General features: G+C 33.9%; 1 protein-coding gene across 1 annotated transcript in view; it reads right to left on the bottom strand.

The window, feature by feature from the left end:
* Atf3 (Activating transcription factor 3) overlaps positions 1-19,420 on the bottom strand; it is a 148,922-nt gene that overhangs the window by 115,634 nt on the left and 13,868 nt on the right. The gene's annotated exons all lie outside the window — the stretch shown is intronic.

The following is a 19,420-nucleotide window of genomic DNA, read 5'->3' as shown; positions in this document are numbered from 1 at the left end:
TTCATTGAACTTTTGATAGACAAAATTATTGAATAAGTCACTGATAAAAAGAACAATTTCTTTGTAAAAAATACTTTAAATTTATGCAGTAACTTATAGTGGTGAACAAAAATATTTGCCTATTCTTCACGTTTATAAAGCTCTCCATTACAATGTATTTTATTATCAGTATTAATATGGCAAACATATAAAGGTTTATTATGAAATAAATACAGTATTAATGTACTTCATGAAACGAAATGCTGCAACAATTGTTTCTTCTACACCTAAGAAATTATACAATATCTGAACATTTCGGAGGTTAAAGTCTGCCTCCGTCTTCAGAATTAAATAAAATTTAAGTCTATGAGCAGTTTCTTTTCGTTCATTCTTTTTATTTCTCAACTTTCTCGACAGATGTCGAAGAAGTTTTGACATGTGAAATATGTCACTGTTATTGATTGACTTCTGAAACATATATTCTCCGATATCAGTCTGTTGATGTTCCGCCACTATCCATATTTTTCTTCAAGGCGGGAGGTCCAGTATGATTCATTTCTAAGGAGCTGTTCGAAAAACACTTCCCTCCAGAGTGAGGTTCTTTGACAAGCATTCCTTTCTTGTTCTATTCAACTCGCGTTTACTGTTTGGTTCCAAAATGTGTTCTGACAATTTTGATCCAGTTAATTGTCTATTTCTGATATAATATCTGCAGGAATTTAGCTAAACATGAATAATGGTTTCACCATTTTATCAGACCCTTTTTGCTGTCTTGATTCAATTCCATATCAAATGTTTGGAATACAAACTGAATAGAAAAAAGTAATTTTCGATAATTCAAAGTTCATATGGAAGTTTTAAAAAAAATCTGTTTAAAATCTGTTTTTCCGTTAACCAGCTGTCACACCCCTACGAACGACAACCCTCAGAAGTCGAAACTTGTGCGAGCTAAGGATTAACGAGGTCTTACCTTTCAACGTGTGATTCCTAACACGGGTTGGACGATTGCAAGTGAAGATCGATCGTTCAGACTAGGGCTTGAACCACCGACCAACACGGCAGTCAATTCGAGTGAGTGAACAAAGCACCCACGCCGAACCACTTGGCTACCGACCGAAGTACTTGTTTTCTTTCGTGTTCGTATGAAAGTATTTTCAACAGGTATTTTGCTTTCCATTTTGTATCTGAAAGTAATTCATATGCATCTTTTTAAAGAGTCAATTGTTTTTTTCCTTCTTTTGGAAGTTTTTCACAATTTTTTAAACAAAGATGGCCAAAAAGCTTTTACCCCAAAAAACTTCAGATATATCCGGTATCTTGGAGTACTACCATCAGAGACTTGCAAGTTCCGTGATGATATCCTTTACGCTACAAAACTGAACCCTGAGTAATGAAAATATGTCAGTGGACACTGCAGTATTTCATAATTGATGGGTTGGTTGTTTTGTGAATATTTTCACGTACGCATTAAGCACGAGAAAATACCATGTTCAAGGTACCACACAATGGAATGGAAAACATTGCGGTGCGACTTTCGAAACAATAAAATCGCATTAAGATTCCATTACTGATTAGCAAAATTTTAAACGATCAAGTTGAGCATTTTCTTTGCAACGTGAATCTGATCTTTGGAAACGATATAGGAATTGAATCGTGTCGAAGACAAAAATGTTAATCTCTAAGTAAAAAAAGAAAACTGAAATGTGCTATAGATATAAACTCCATAAGTTAATAACTATAGCATACCACAAGAATAGGAAAGAAGTGGGAATATGAATGAAATCCCAGAAAAGCATCGCCTATCAGTTAATCTAAATAAAAACAATTCTCTTCTCTATAAAGTAGTCAGAGTCATTTATCTCTAGATGATTAACAATAAGGCAACATATTTTTTATATGAAGTCAAGACGCTTCAAAGCATGTTTAGATGCTGATGTTCAAACCTCGTAAATAATCTGAATCAAAGAAATCAATAGAAAGTTTGATTTTTGATAACCTGTTTTGATTCAAATTTCGACCTGCTAATCATAATATCTAATTTGGAATCTGATGAAGAAACAATTCTGCGCTTCAAGAGTCTTCAAATTCACAAGACTGATGGATCTTGATTCGCCAGGGCAATATGCCCGTATTAGAAACATTATTCAAGAATTGCACCCTGTGGTATTCCTGTAATGAATCAGAGACAGACAGAGAGAGGCAATTAAAGACTCTGACTTTGATTGAGGGGTTAATCTGCCCAAGGAAAAAATCAATTGCCTGGCAGGTTCAACAAAAGAAAAATCCAGTCGAATTAATAAAACCCCTTTCAATAATTGTTGAATGTTTTTAATGAACATGCAAGGATATTTTAAATTTTGTTTTACTTACTTAGAACTTGATTTGACAATTTCTTTTTTCAGTTAACTCACATTTTTCTAAAATATAGCCGAATAAATATAGAAATGATTTTGTAATTTGAATGCCTTCTTACGAGTATATGTGAACACTATTTGAATTTCGAAATCTTGTCAGTAGTACTTAATGAAACATTTCAAAAATATTTTCCGAAAACCGTCAGGCTACCTGTACACGAATCGAATTTGGGTGGTCGATAAAATTCGATCGATCTTGTATCGAAGATGCATTGCTTTATCACTTTTTTAATAAAAACCATATCGATCTCAATTTCAATATCAAGACATCTTTTAAATCCTCTTAACCTACTTCATTATTTGATTTGTGTCAGCTGAATTAATTCAAAATTAACAAAATTGTACTCACGTTTTTCGACGCAAATAACCACAAAACTGAGTTTTTTGTTGTTCTTTTGATAATTTTTTTCGAGCAACTTCTTGGAGACGAATTACAATGAAAACAAAAATAACATTTGAATTTCACGCGAAATGGTATCACCGCGTTTCACTCTCCCATTGATTATTTATCGATCACAATCGGAGATGCAGATTTATTGCATTGAACAACGAATAAAAACTACTCATACAGTCGTCCCTCCCAACGCCCACGTGAAAACAATTATTCAAATAACAATTATATTCCAGCAACAAATCTGACTTCAGATAATGAGAGATGAGTTCATAGTGCAAAATAAAAAAGCGAAAAAAGTTCGAAATCATGGAAATCAGTGTTGATGTTTTTGTTGTGTTGTCGGAGCCATCCCGTTCACTTACAAGGTCTGCAAGAAATAAAAATATCTGGTAAATACCGCAGATCGTTCCGAGATATTTGTTACAGTGGCTCAAGGCAAGGTTCTCTCATTATTGGAGGATTATTAATTATTTAAGATGTTTTCTTCTTCAAGACTTGAAAGTAGCGTGAATAATTTGATTCGCAATCAGCTGAGAATGCTTCAATTAAAAAAAAATCCTGTTGTAATGAGGAATTCAATCAATTGGCATATAAGATGCTGATATTTAATTAACAAGCTGCTGCCATAGCGGTAATGAATTTCTCAAAAACATAAGAAAAGGAATAAATAATTGGAAAACACGAACGCCCAAACTATTAAAATAACAAATTGTTTGAACATTTTATTGAGTATAATAATATTTGGTGTTGCCACTTCTCGCATTATACAATCATCAACTCCTCTAATACCGTTGAATTGGCAGCATTTCCTGGATTAATCCCCAAAGAGCTTTTCTTTTTTATGTTAACCACATTATATACTTGTCTATGATACTTCCGTCTTCCATGTGGTACTTCCATCTGCAAACCATTACAGAGCGACCACTCCTTAAGTTCCAAGATAATTTAGAGTAATCATGAGAATCATGAGTCCTATGAGGAGAAGTGCAATTCTTCATGAATATGAAAACCTCTGAACATGCATCTCTTCACGGGTTCTAGCACCAAACCAAAACAATATACTTTAAATTACTATAATTCCTATCAGTAAAGGTTTATAGCGTGAGAAGCAAAGGACTTTCAACTATTAATAAGTATAATGCCTCCTAAGAACATTATCGTTCCTGTTCCTGTATTTTGAAATAGACCTAGCAGTCCAATGCCTAACTCATCTACCTGGAGCTCTTAGAACTAGAATTTGACTGTCATCTGATGAGAGCTCAATTTTTTACCTTCCAGAAGGAGTATCTTGCGTGGAAAGCAAAAAAGTTTTGGCTCCTAACATAACTGGCACTGATTAGTAGTAACTTTTTGACGACTTTGGTCTTGGCCTATTTTGAAGAATCCCCAATTGCGGCTTTGCATTGTGGTTTGACACTGTAATTTGCATCACACCTAACCAAGTGATATGTGTCTTTTCCGCTGTTTTACTCATCCCTGATGATGCTAAGTTAGAGGAATGCGTGCCGTGAAAAATTACTCTAGTTGTGGTGTTACGAAACTGTTTTCATTAGATGCATTCCTTGTTCAAAACTATCGAAAATGTTACCTCTCTAGACATCTATCAACCCTACGAGTACATATAGGATCTTTATTTAGGTTGTTTTCATTTCGCAGAATTAAGAATCATAGAATATCGAGTTAAGGATGTAAGGCGTATAAGTCAATTCCTGTCAAATATTATTCCTTACGATAGTTAACTCCTATTATCATTGTCATAACTAGTGCTACTTTTCTCAATTTCTCTCAATGAAAATGGGGTAAAATTTTCTTCGAAGTGATGTTAAAAATAAAAGCAATTCATTAGTATTATTGTTTGTATGTTTCTATTGAAAAAATTATGTGTTTACATACAAAAATGAAGAAATGACAATCAAATAGTCTAATTTTTTATTTGCTCTTCTAAGGAAATGAATATCTTTAATGTGTCGAGAGCGCTTGAAATTTAGGAAGAAAAGTTTCTGACAGTTTTTTCATAAACCTGTTTAGATTCTCAGAGAAGTTGTCACGATAATATTAGGAAAAACAAGAAATACATTTGTTGGTGCCTCGAATACGATAATAAAAATTAAGAAAGATACTTTTACACCATTTTTCATTAAACAGGAAGTTATATAAGTTTTATTTCTCATTTTTCATGATGATCTCCTACTACGTAGGACGTTGTTAATTTGAATGTGTGCAATTCACTTAATTTGATCTAATTTAATTCGACATTGTACAAATATATACTATATACTAGGCTTTTACATTTTCAAAATACATTGAGGATTTATTTCTATTAACACCATTTCCAGACTGATAAAACATTTGACTCATGTCTTTTTTGTGTATTGATCTAATATGAAGAAACTTAATTACCCTCCACATACACCAGAGCTGTGAAAAACTATTTTCGGTGATAATGATCAATTGTTAAATCTTAAGAAGTCCACAAAACATAAATTCATTTTCAGTGGTATATAAAATTTTTGACCCCATTTTCTGTCATGTTATTTCCGATAAAGTATATCCATCAACGTGCAGAAATATGCAACATAAGTTCAACTTTTCAATTCAAATTAGGTCGGTTGTTTTTATGTAGTCCATTTCGAGGCAGAGAACGTAAAACAGAATTTAAAGCAGTAATTATGACTCTCCAGCAGTTGGTTTTATGGATCACATAACACATGGGCCATTTCCTACACATTTAATTCAAATGCGGCCTTGAATTCTACCAGCGCTTTTCGTTCGTGTTTGTTTTTTACATTGTTTTGTTTCCACAATATACTGTGAACGTGTGAAAATTATCAAGATCGCCATAGCAATGCAAAGCAGAATTTGATGTGTGGTTGGTTGACTAGTACTTGTTTGTTCACTAAAATCGGCATCATTAGTAATTCATTTATGCAATAAAATTTTTATGGTTTCTCATACAGGGTGTACAAATGAAAAGTACTCCTTTTGTTCACACTCTCGAGGAACGCATTGTAAAACTGATTAAGTTGAATATTTCAATTTTAATTCAACTCGAAAGCAGATTTGTAGAATTGATTGAGCTCAAAGTCATCGGCGAATGCTTGTCCACATCCATAGAGCCCCGCATAGATGCAAAGCTAAGTAATCCGGGAAGTTGCTTGAATTTTGAAATTTGAAAACTAAACTATCAAAAGCTTTGAAACATCATAATATCTATGAGTAATGTTCACCATAGCCTGGGGTTGAAACTAGCGGAGTCAAAAATACCGGAAAAGTGTCATTTTTCCTTCTTCAAGCACTAGAGCTTGAACCTGTCGACTTTTGCAAAAATTTCTGATAACGGCTGTTTTATTTTCGTTTGGCGTTTGGTTACCCCATACAGTATGGAATTTTTAGGAAAAAAACAGAAGCAATCATTTACGCCGAGGTTGACGTTAATAAGGTAGCTAGAGGTCGAAGAGCTGGAAGATAACCTATCTCGGACAAGATACAAATAGAAATCGTAGCGTCTGTAGTGAACAACCACTGCCAAAAAATATTTCAGAAGACACCAGTTTAACCGCTATAAGTCAAGGTCTTTGTATACCGATTTGAAATACCTTCCATAAGAAATGTCACAAGACAACCCAGTCATTGTCACAATCAATTGAATTGATTTCTTCTAACATGAAAGCTTGAATAGGGCCACGTAATGCAAAAAATATTTCTAAAAGTACTCCTCGACTGAGCCAACGAACTTCAGTGAAATAAGGGACACCAGAAAGCTTTTCGTACTAATCTTGTGAAAACTGTATGAACTGTCGGTGATTTAGGACTGATCCTTATAAAATTTACTATTTTAATTATAGGTTGCATGGCATGGTCCATTGTTGAATGTTTGGATGCCAATGATTTCTGGTGAATTGTACAGTGAAATCCAATAAAATGTTTTAATTTAGTTACAACGCCCGAATGTTTGCCAGCCATGGCAGGAGTATCATCCGTAGTTGTGCTGCTAAGTTTATTAAAGTCAAGTTCATACTCTACTATCAAATGTTCAATTGCAGAATATATATCACTTGCTATTGTAGTACGTGTCAATGGAACCCACTTTAATAGTTCTTCAGTTATTTCAAATTTACTGTTAATAATACCTCGTAGAAAAACAGCAGTTGACCTGTATCAACAGTATCAGTGCTCTTGTCCAACAGCCAGTGAAAAGTCTGTGAATTCATTAATTTTTGTCTTCAATTGAGGCACCAAATTTTGAGATAAATCATTTATTCTTGAACCAATAATGTTTCTTGACAGCGAAATATTTTGAATTGTTGACTTTTGAAATGGCAATGAAACATCGGCAAATTTCAACATACAGTCTTTAATAAAATCATCATCAGTGAAACGTTTTCATCTCTTCGCGATTTCTAATGCAATGATAGAACTTGATTTCAAGGCATCTTTGCTCTCAGTATTAGCTTTATAAACATCGATTGTTGATCTTGAAGTTTAGATTTTTCAGTGTAACAATCGAATTTTCAAGTTAAACTCCTTACAAACAGCAACTGTTTGATTGCAAATCAAACACAGGAGTTTACGTTTCCCATTTCCCATTTAGACTGAAAAACTATGCACTCACTATCAATTTTACGTTTTTGTGACATTATGCTAAAATCGTATTTTGGAACTCGACACAACAATTATGGATATTGCACGTACACGACATAAACAAATGCACGATACCTACACAATCACTAGACTTCACAGTACAACTAGGATCCTTCTCTGACCGTATCGCTTCGATTACTCGACTCAACGGATTCACATCGCGCCGACGCACTCCTTTTATATCGATAAGGAAGGTTCTAGTCTAGATTCAAGGCGCGTGGAAGATTCTATGGTTCTCAACATAAATAATAGGGCGTTTCCTCTTGTTCCTACGAGATGGCATTACTGTCTATGATTGAGTTGTTTACTAGAACTAAATAGGTACCTAACTAACACTCTCTAGGCCCGCGCTTCCCATGAAATTACTTATAAATGTAGTGTGTGCATTTAAAAAAATCCGTAGAGAAATGGAGTCTAAAAGATCTAAAAAACATTATACGGCTCGGGGGCCGGATGCGGCCAGCGGGCCGTATCTTTGACACGACTATGCTAGAGTGATTAACGACAAAAAAATTTCTTGTTTAGGGTAGGTAGGTCAAAAGTTGGTCTGTTGGAACCCTCTACTGCCACTTGTGAGAGTTTATTTCCATTCACACCTACCGAAATGATGCTGACTACTTTATTTGGTGAGTGATCTTACAGGTCAGCTGGCAAGAAGGGAATTCTACCAAACAAGCCTAATACATCCGATCCGCGTCGAGACAGTACCAGAGTATGTGCTACTGCTGCCAGAGCAAGAAAGATTGAAGAATAATTCACTACAAGGCTGACAGACCATAGCACATTTTCCTCAATCTAGCGAGAACTTCATCGGCGATAGATATGCAACACAACTATGTGACTTGTGAAGTAGGGTCTCTTGTGGCGCATTTCAGTGAGACGCTTCCGATGACGGCAGGGTATTGCTTGATAAGATATCAAACCTTGAATTAATAGGTCGTAATTCTAATGCGTGATCCACCACACTCACTTAATTTCCAACTTTGTTTTAGTAATATTATTCGGTATATTAAAGTAACTGATTTTTTTATTCATTACTGAAAAGAATTTTATTATGGTACTATCAAAATTAACACCAAATATTTTGGGAACTTCCCAGTTGATTACCCCCTCTAACATCAATTAAATACCCACCCTTTATTCATTACGACTATTTAATTATTCATTGTACTCGTAAAACCGACTATTGTGCCTTTTATATCATTAAATTTTTGTTTTTGTTCTCTCGTGGCCCGCATCGCATCTCCAATAATTTAGGGTTATGCTGCTTTCGGCTATTGAAACTGTCACATTTTATTATGATCGAATGGCTTTTTTTAATGACTGGAATTTGTTGATTTAGAGTTGATACTGAAATGGATTCGGGGTTTGCATGTTGAGAATCGTTCAAGATAGACTTTAGCATAAATTTACGTTTCAAAATTACGAGACGTGCATTAAAAAAAAAAGAGCTATTTTGATTTACAAATGAGGTGAAGGTTATGCCACAGCATAACTATGAATACATAATAAATGTTATAATTATTTTCAATTGTGACCATTATTGGATTTTTCTTCATTTCATCCCTAAGAAAAATTGTTATTTCAAATGGATAGATATATATTTTATGACAATAAAATCGTGAACATAACCATATCAATATTTTTGAGTGTGGTTGACAATATTTCAAGATTCGAAGTCCATTTTCTTACAATGAACAGGGTGTCAATTTGGAAACTTCCCACCCTTGACATCTTCCTTTCAGTAAATAATATGAGGAATAGAAAAAACAGGTAAATTTCACAGTGAACGGGGACACTTTCAAGGAATATTTGTAGCCCTCGTGGTTAACCCCCAAGGAAGGGTAGATGTTACCCTTAAAATAATAAATGGAAAGGGGTGTCAAGTGGTACATCATTTTGATTGGCGTTCAATTCTACTTCCAATGATACTCTGAAGTTTTATTTTTTCATGAGTAGTTCCCTTGAATGACAGGATTTACGCGTGGGATTTTTTATTTGTTGGTTATTGTCCTTTAACAAAATAAAATTTAATTTACGAGAAAGACATTTCAAACATAAAATCTATTTCGCTTTCTTATAAACTGTTCGAAATGTCGTCCATTTTGCTGTACACAGTAATAAAGTCTATTTTCGAACTCCCCTCTAACATTACGGAAAACTTTACTAGGAATTGACTTTGATGCTGCTGTAATTCTTCTTTAAAGTTCTTCAATATCAGAAGGTTGTGTTTTATAAAAAACATAAACAACGGATTCAAGAGGGCTCCAAAGAAATAAATTTAAGAGGGTTAAATCCGGTGAACTCGGAGGCCATTCAACTGCTCCCCTTCTGCCAATCCATCTATCCGGGAATCTCTCTTTTAACCACTGTCGGACGGGAAGGAAATAAAGAGGTGGAGCACCGTCGTGCTGGAAATGTAACAGATCCTCCTGCAAAAGTTCATTACGTTCTGCATACATTTGAGTGTCTAGCTCGTGATTATGAGAGGATCGATAGTTTCTTCAAGCAAATTTTGAACAGATTTTTAAACAAATTTCAAGGTACAGATTACCAGTCAAGATTTCTTCCAGAAATAATGGACCAATAATGGCATTTCCAAAAATACCAGCCCATACATTAACTTTTTGTGGATGTTGTGTATCCCCTTCACGAAAAATATGTGGGTTTTCGTCACTTCAATAGCGACAATTTTGTCTATTAAAATTGCCATTCAGAAAAAAAGAACACCCATCGCTAAAACAGATGTTTAACAGAAGATTAGGGATGGTACTGACCCGATGAGACATGATTTCACAAAACTCTATTCCTCTATCATAATCATTTTCAATGCATTTCTTAGAGTCTCGCATGACATTCCCGTCTGTTCTGATATTGCTCCGTAAGGAGCTCGTGGGCTCTGCAGCAAATGTTCCCAAAACTTCAATTTGAGCTGCTTCATTTAATACTCTGGGGTTATTTCTTTTTTCATTCGTCACTAAACCAATTTCTTAAAACTTACTCACCAAATCAAGCACATACCGGTGACTTACATTACAGTTTGGAAGTCATTCGTTAAAAAGACATGCCGCCCTTCGTGCGCACTTTCCAACTTCTCCAAAAATTAAAATCATTTCAATTCTATCTTGAAGAATGTTAACCATTTTTACACTTTTATACACTTATTAAAGTAATCTCAGTTTCATACTTGATAATGGGGTTAAACCCGAAACCGGTCGTATAAAAATAAAATTTAAAAAAAAATCTGTTTTTCCGTTAATCAGCTGTCGCCCCCATACGAACGACAACTCTCAAAAGTTGAGAACTTGTGCGAGCTAAGGACTAACGAGGTCTTACCTTTTAACGTGTGATTCCTAACACGGTAACTAGTGGTAATTAGCCAAAAGTGTTTTTATTCATTTCATTAAAGTGATCATGAATAACCACAAAATAAACAAGTCATCAATCACACATATTAAAGTAATCACTAAACAGCCCAACAGGTATAGTCTATCCATTCCCAATTGGAACGGCAATAAAAATAAGAGTACAGTCGTAAACATTTCTTGCCTGTGGCCCCTAGTCGCCCAGATAGTCAGTAAACGTGCTATCAAATGTAGTCGAGGAGTAAAGGCTCGGCTAGCTGGACTGGCTGAATACTAATTTTTTTTGTCCGTTTTACAATATTTCTTTATCAGTGCCGTGTGTTCGTGGGGTTAGGTGAGGTAGTGAGTGGTTTTGCAAACCGATTTTTGAAAACTTTTTCTAGAGATCAATTACCCTAACACCAAACTGATATTTCTGCACTCGACGCGCGTTTCGCTAACAAGGTTAGCATCTTCAAGCATAGATGCAAATTGATACTGAATCTAAAGACAAGGGTAAGCTGTTTATATACCTAAAGTTTTTTGGTCCGGTGTGAACTTTGTTTGTTAAATGATGATTATCCAATTTGATTTTTCGGTAATTAACCAGTGGAACCACTACCTGCAAATTAATTTGTCAAAAATAAATTAAAAAGCTGACAAACTAATCTGCAGGTAGTGGTTCCACTAGTTAATTACCGAAAAATCAATTAGGATAATCATCATTTAACAAACAAAGTCTACATCGGACCAAAAAACTTTAGATATATAAACAGCTAACCCTTGTCTTTAGATTCAGTATCAATTTGCTTCTCCTGAAGATGCTAACCTTGTTAGCGAAACGCGCGTCAAGTGCAAAAATATCAGTTTGGTGTTAGGGTAATTGATCTGTAGAAAAAGTTTTCAACTTTTACACCAAAAGTTCCAATCTCATCGTTTAAACCGATTTTTGTGAAAATCTTAGTGTTTTTGGGTATTTTCATCAATATGGCTTTCCGGAGACCTTTTGAAACAAATGATAACATTACGTGTGAGGAATCTGTGTCAATCGACAGGGATCCGGAATTGGAAAATAAGGACTTACATGTGTTCAAGTTCAGCGAGTAATTTTAAATATTCATGAATGCTTGAAGAAGGAAAACTGTCATACTTCACAGAATGCTATTGTGAATAGAATATGCGAGTTAACGAAACTATTTCGTTCGACAGTTCTTCGAATCATTAAAATAGGGGATGTCATTGACCAGGCAATGAAACGTAAACAAAGGAATAAAAAATTCGCAAACGTTGGTGGTGCTACAAAAGATGTGATTCGGCGAACAACTTATAGTATATACCAAAAAAATGAAGTACCAACCTTGGAAATGATTTGATATAAATTACTCGACTATCACGATTACAATTACAAATCTTTAGAAACTCTACGAGGTGTCTTTCATTGTCTTGTGGTTTCAAATATAAAAAATTGAACAATCGGATGGTCATAATGGAATCGACATGCATTGTTCAACTCCGACAATAATATTTGAGGCGAATGAAAAGCTACCGAGAATCCAGCAGACATAGATTCTACCTCGATGAAACTTGGTTTGACACCCATGATGTTGTCAAATATGGCTGGGTAGACGAAACCAAGTATTGTGCTTTGAACACACCTTCTTCAAGGGGAAAACGTGTTATAATTTTGCATGCCGGGAATGAAAGTGGTTTCGTACCTAACGCTTTGCTTCTGTCGGCCAAAAATATAAAAGATTCGTCTGCTGATTACCACGAAGATATGACTGCGGCTTTATTCGAAACCTGGTTCAGTGAGCAGCTTCTCCCAAATATTCCTCCAAACTCGGTTATTGTTATGGATAACGCTTCGTATCATTCTCGGTTATTGACTACAATACCAAACAATAACACAAAAAAAGCAGATGTTGTTGATTTCATGCGAAATCATGACATGGAAATACCCGAAAAGATTTCAACGAAATCCATAAAACAACGTAATTTCAAAAAAAAAATATATTATTGATTCAATGTGTGAAACACGTGGTCATATTCTCTTACGTTTGTCTCCATACTTTTGTGTGTTCAATTCAATTGAATTGGTTTGGTCCACAATGAAAGAAAGCTTGCGAAAATGTAATCAGTCACCGACTTTGAATGCTGTAGTGCTTGACAATATAAGGCGAGTGGTGAATGAAGTAGGTAATAGTGATGTGTGGAAGAACTGTGTGGCCCACGTTATAAAAGAAGAGAACAGATATTATGTGCAAAGTTCCATAAATCCGATCGTTATTCAACCCGATGATGAAGAATTTTGATTTTTCTAGCAATTTTGTTGGCCTCTATCATTTTGTAAATATATGTTTGACGAGAATTCGGTGTGATTATTTGTGTTTTCATTGTATTTTAGTTTTCGACTCGGAAATCAACTAACTTAAATTTCGAAGTTTTTCATAATTACCCATGGTGGAAAAATTCGGTTGAGATGACTTTTTCATGGGGTGATCAATTGCTACGATTGTAAGAATAAGTAACTGAAAAACTACCAATGAAAAATGACATGCCTATCGCCTATGTCGAGGCGGGAATTCCTTCTCTGTGCTGTTCCAATTAGTATTGGAAATACTATACAACAGTATGCACAATACTATCACATCGTTCAAATTTGCGAACCAATTTTTTGCCTGAAAACAAAATTTTGTTACAGCAGAAGTAGCAAAAAAAATGGCTACCTGTACACTTTCTGCGATGAGATTTGAAAATTTAGCATTTACTGAACACAACTTCACTACCACCTACGTTTTATTATAAGACTACTTTTTTATGTAAATCAATTAGAGCTTATGGCTAATGTTACCCCTAATAAAATGTTGGAACGGAACCACCTAATATTTTCATCAGTTTTGGTCAAACCATGCATCTCAGTATAGGCGTACTAATAATTACTTCTGTTAGTTTAGAACGCTATTTTTCGGAAAATGCTTATCAAAAAATAATAAGTCAGGGGACCATCGGAAGCAGAATTGAACGCCAATCAAAATGATGTGCCAATTGACCCCCTTCCCATTTAAAATCCTAAGGGTAACACCTTCCTCTCCTAGAGGGTTAAACCAAGGGGGCTACAAATAGAAAATGGTTCCCTTGACAATAAAATTGACATGTTTTTTCGATTTTTCATATTGTTTACTGAAAAGAAGATATTACGGGGGGCAAGTTTGCAAATTGACACCTTTTATATTGAACCACATACAATACAAAGAATTAAAACAAGAAGCTAATCTGTGAGGAAGTACATTATCATGAATTGAAATCTAGGGATGAACAATGAAATCAATGCTATAAACAGCTCCTATTTTACAAAGTAATAAGTATCGAATGACTTTTATTTTCTCCAAAATGGTCTTTTATAGTAGCCAGTAAATAATAGATCTTTTTCACTTTCTCAAAATAACATTTTTCAAAACAAACTATCAGAGGTTGTTCTATGAGGAGGGGTTTCATTTCATTGTAAATAACATAATTCAATAAATATAGAATTGAAATCATTAATTTTGTCGTGAATAAATACACGTATTCTTGTAGATATTACTGCCTCGAGATTAATTTCGACTTTTGAGAAAAATCAATCGAGATCAAATAAGGATTATCGACAGAAATTATTTTTATTTTCACATGTACATTGCCCCCAATCATATTGAAATTAAGATCATACATTAAATTACTTCGTAGTACATAGAGAGTATTGGGAAAACATACCAGGAAACACACCCACGGGAAAACCTTCATGAAATGACCGTCCGAGAGGAGGACTGAAGAACTGCTTCAACAAAACAGGAATTAGCTCAAAACAAGGCTACTCACTAGATACTGTCCACCTGAACAAAATAGGGCTGTACAACGGACACCTCAACTGCAGTCAATGCAACAAAGGGGCAGAGACACCTGGTTCTATTTATGCGAATGTGAGGCATGTCCAAAAAAATATATAACATGCACCCAGCAAATGACTTGTACAAATTAGTACAAGGCACAACATTGTTGGTATGCGTGTCATGAAAAAGATGGGAGATAAGAAACATAAGTCAGACGGCTCCCAAGTATTAGGAAAAAATAATGGAAATGTGGAAGCTTCAAAACTGTCAAAAAACACTTTCTTAGAGTTTCCGATGCTTGATCATCAGATTATTATTATTAATAATAATTTACTATATTTTGAATCCGTTTATATTATCTGAATATAAACAATATAACAGATTCAAAAATCACTTCACCGATTTCAAAATTGTTTTCACCTATAAGAGCTATTCATCAGCAAGTAACAAGGGTTGTATTTTAATAACCCAATAGAAATATAGAAAAATTGCCTATAAAAGTTTTTAATAATTCATCATGAACGAGTTTGACTAGATGTTCATAAGACAACCAACACACACAATTTTGTGAAAAACTATTCAAATCAATACAATTTATTGTATGAGTTTTACTATAAAGGGTTTTACAAAAACCGCGACACGTGTTTCGCTAAAGAATAGCTTCCTCAAGCGTAAACGCTATGGTATAGCAAAACACGTGTAGGGTTTTAGGTAAATTTTAACATAATTTTTGTTTTTCCGTTTAGTGCCTCATATCTCGCTTGATTTTCATTTTTCTACAACATCATTGTCTCCGTCATTGCATTCATGAATTTTATATTGATTCCGCACATTTGTGATCGAAATTGAAAATTGTAGTCAAATTAATAGCCTGCATGGTTTGGAATCTTCTATCATTTATGTACGTTCATCGAATTAACGATGAACTTCTTCTATAAAGACCCTTTTCCTTACAAGCACAAAATATTTTTATCGGTTTCACATTTAGCATACATAACATAGAATGTTACATTTAAACAGTTGAAACATGTCAACACGTTAAAGAAGGTTTGACTCCTCACTGATATAAGGAAAATTTTTTAAATTCACATAATAAAATCGTTTTATGATTTGAAATTATAAAATACTGGTAAAAGCTATGTGGCTGCAGAACACGCAGAGAGAAAGATAATAAGACAGTTAACACAGACAGCTGTCATGTGATTTAGTTTGCAAAATGGTTTGTTTGTTTGTCTATGTTGAACTATGGAACAAAAGAGAACAATTATAGGGCAAGTGTCATCAGAGCCATCTACTGTTTTGTAAGGTTATCAATGAGAAAACCCAATGTCAAATACATGAAAAAGTGTTATAAAAATGAAGTAAAGCCTTGCCATAGGGAGGTTGGAAATTTGTTGCAGTTTAAAAAAAAGTGTTATGAGTTAGGTTAATGAGTAGTCAGCATTATTGTTGATTTGAAAATCATGTAAATTTTTATCAGTATTAAGTAGAAAGGCATAAATGTCACCGAAGTGATCAATGTCTGATCTTTTGTTAAGGCAATTATTTGATTGTAATATAAATGACATTTCCAAAAACAACCTTTTAGAAGTATTTCTTTCAATTGCTAAGTTTTTGTTCGAATTATAGTCAATCTAATGACCTTCTTTTCGACACGGCCATCCTCACTAATAGTAAGTTGAGCCTTTTTTGTAACAATGATAACAATATTGGAATAACTTGTGTTATAAGAGTACACTTCCGTTCTACTGATCACCCAAAGATAGTTCCTAAGTTTTATTTCTAACTAGTCAGCAAAACTGATACATGAACAACCTGATAACAACTGACGGACCCAAATATATCCAAAACCAGGAATAAAAAAGATTTACTAATGAAACTAATTATGGAAAACATCTTATAGAACTTCGAATACATTCTGTCATAATCGAAACGAGCGTAGTGGTGTTGGATTTCGCTAATATTTCAGAAAATTGAAAGGATAAGAATCCTGGAAAAACTAGAAGTTTCCATCAACATATGATATATTGGGAGGTGAAGTTTCCATAAGAACTGAAAAAAATTCCTATGGCTGAGATTAAATAAAATAACCGTATGCCATTATATATTTCGAATATTAAGGTTATTTCTCAATGAATTGCGGGATGTGATTGCCCAGTTTATTTAGATAAATAACTTTTGGACCTCCGGTGCACTGAAAGTGTGCCTTTCCTTGGAAATCAGGCATTTCAGAGCATATCTTTTTTCATTCATGAAATGAAATTGAGGATTCACTTCCTAGTTTTCTTTTTAACTTAGAGAGCTCACTAAAGACTAACCCGAAATCTCTACTCAATCCAAGGTTATGAGAATACTTACCATGTCATATCCATGGCGGTATTTGTTTTGATACGTACCTAATCAAGACAGTAATTAACTTATTGGTATTTTAAGAGACCACTTGCCCATATGTTAGCGTCAGCAATTATTACACAGTATTGCTTTAACAAAACATTTTTTGGAGGCCCCAGTTAATAAAATTGGTGAAAAAATAAAATTGAATAGAACTGGCCGATACTTGATGAAAATCCATATTAAAAAACTAATCAATACAGTTTATTGTATGATTTTCACTATAAGGGTTTTACAAAAACCGCGACACGTGTATAAGCATAAACTCTATGCTTGAAGAAGCTAGTGTATAGCGAAACACGGTTTTTGTAAAACCCTTATAATGAAAATCATACAGTAAACTGTATTGATTAATTTTTTTTTGTTTTTTTTTAATATAAATTCACTTAGATGCCTATAACTTTTTAAATGCTGAACAACTTTTCTAATTAACACTTCCAACTATTTTTCAAATTAAGGGTACTTCTTCACTCTTGTCTAAAAATAATTTCTTTTGTCTAAAAATAAAATGTTTGAAGGCTCCTCGTATATTACGTGTGTTCTTTTCAACTTAAGAAACTCAGTAAAATCTAAACCGAAAATTCCAAAATCTCCACTCAATCCAAAGTTATAAGAATACTTCTCGTGTCACAATAAATACCGCCATAAATGTAATGATGGCGGTATTTGTTGAGACGTAATCAAGTCAGTAATTAACTTCTTGGTATCTTGAAAGACCACTTGTTATGTTAGCGTCAGCAATTACTACTAAGTAAACGTAAAAATTTTTCAAATTCTATTCCAGATTGAAGAGGAATTTCGCACCACCAACTAGCATCGAAGAATAACAAAATTTTATGTGATGTGCTAAATTTGCATTGCACGTTGCATTTGATTTAGAACCATCCAGAGATGGATGTTGTAAATGCTATAAATAGCGAATAGTAAAGCATAGTAAGAGGCAGCGAAAACTGAGTAATAATTCTTTGTATCCGTGATATTCTTTATAAATATTACATCACTACAGAATGAGCTTTGAATGTGCGGTCGTCCAACAGCGTCAAGCGGTCTGGCAAAACATTTCCGGTGAAAATCGCTGTAATAAGGAAAATATCACATGCATCCGGGTTGAACAAATATATATAGCGTGTCCAAAATGAGAATGTCTTTCATTGGGATCTTATAAACAGGCGTCGCATCGGTTGAGTGAACTTAAGTCACTCAACTTAATGCCTGATAAAAAGCATTTTCAGATATGGGTTCATTGAAGTTGCAGAATTTTAGTAATTTCAAACCTACTTATTTCCCTTGTCAGCACAAATAAGCTGAACTCTGCCCCCTGAAATAAATATTGCTGAATTACTGTTTTCAAGATTTTCATGACAAATATTCTCATCTTGAAAACACTGTAAAATCGAAGGTGACAATCTTGTAGCCGTGTCGCTTTTCATACGTTTTGATTTCCTACGAAATCTATAGAAACCTATATTTTTTATTATGCTATCAATTTTAAATTCATCAGTTACTTTTGAATATAAGATAGCGAAAATAACTTGTGTCCAATTTCCTCTAAGATTTTTATTTGTTACGACTTGTTTCGGTTTAATAAACCATTATCAAGTTAACTGAGAATGGTTTAATAAACCGAAACTGGTCAATAATACTTCAATGAACAAGTTGAATGAATAAAATTATTAAAAATATTATTTTCAAGTAGGAAATTAAAAAGGTTTTCCATGACTAAAAAGACATGGATCAAAAGTTTTTCGAAAATATTCTCTTGAATAAATAAATCTTTCAATTACATACAATAAATCAGGCAGATATAATTTTGAAACGAAATGAAGATTTATACCATCAAAATGGGACTCAACAGGTTGGTTAAGTTATTTTAAAATGTTTTTCACCCCCTGATTATTTTCATAGATTCCACTCATATTCAACTATTAGATTGCAATAGGTTTTAAGGCGGGCCACTATTAGGATCTCGAAAACCTTCGAAGATAGAAAGTCAATTAAGGGAAAATTACAAAAAAGTTTCGTATTTCGAATGTCAATCAAACGGTGTACTGAAATCGAAAAAAAAACACCAGGCGTTTTCAAGGTATTTGAAGAACATCAAAATTGTTGATTTTTGTATTCTTGATTCAAAGCTCTTTCTTGATTATTTTATAATCTCAATTGATGTCAGGAAATTTAGCAAAGATGATCGCTTTCAACTTTTTTTTCAAATACGGAAATTTTTTAAATTTTATAGCCATTCATGTCATACATTCAACCATGTATCACACTTGATGTATTACCAACCGTTTCAGTCTACGATGACTACCATCATGTTTGGACCAATTATACACTCAATAATAAAAAACGGACCTGATTTTGACTTTCATGTTGTGATCATCATGAAACAGA

This window comes from Leptinotarsa decemlineata, unplaced genomic scaffold (assembly GCF_025532065.1).
Source record: "Leptinotarsa decemlineata unplaced genomic scaffold, Ldec_3_MD MMD2_P_RNA_scaffold_6, whole genome shotgun sequence".
Classification (NCBI taxonomy): Eukaryota; Metazoa; Arthropoda; class Insecta; order Coleoptera; family Chrysomelidae; genus Leptinotarsa; species Leptinotarsa decemlineata.
This window is presented reverse-complemented; position numbering and strand designations above follow the sequence as displayed.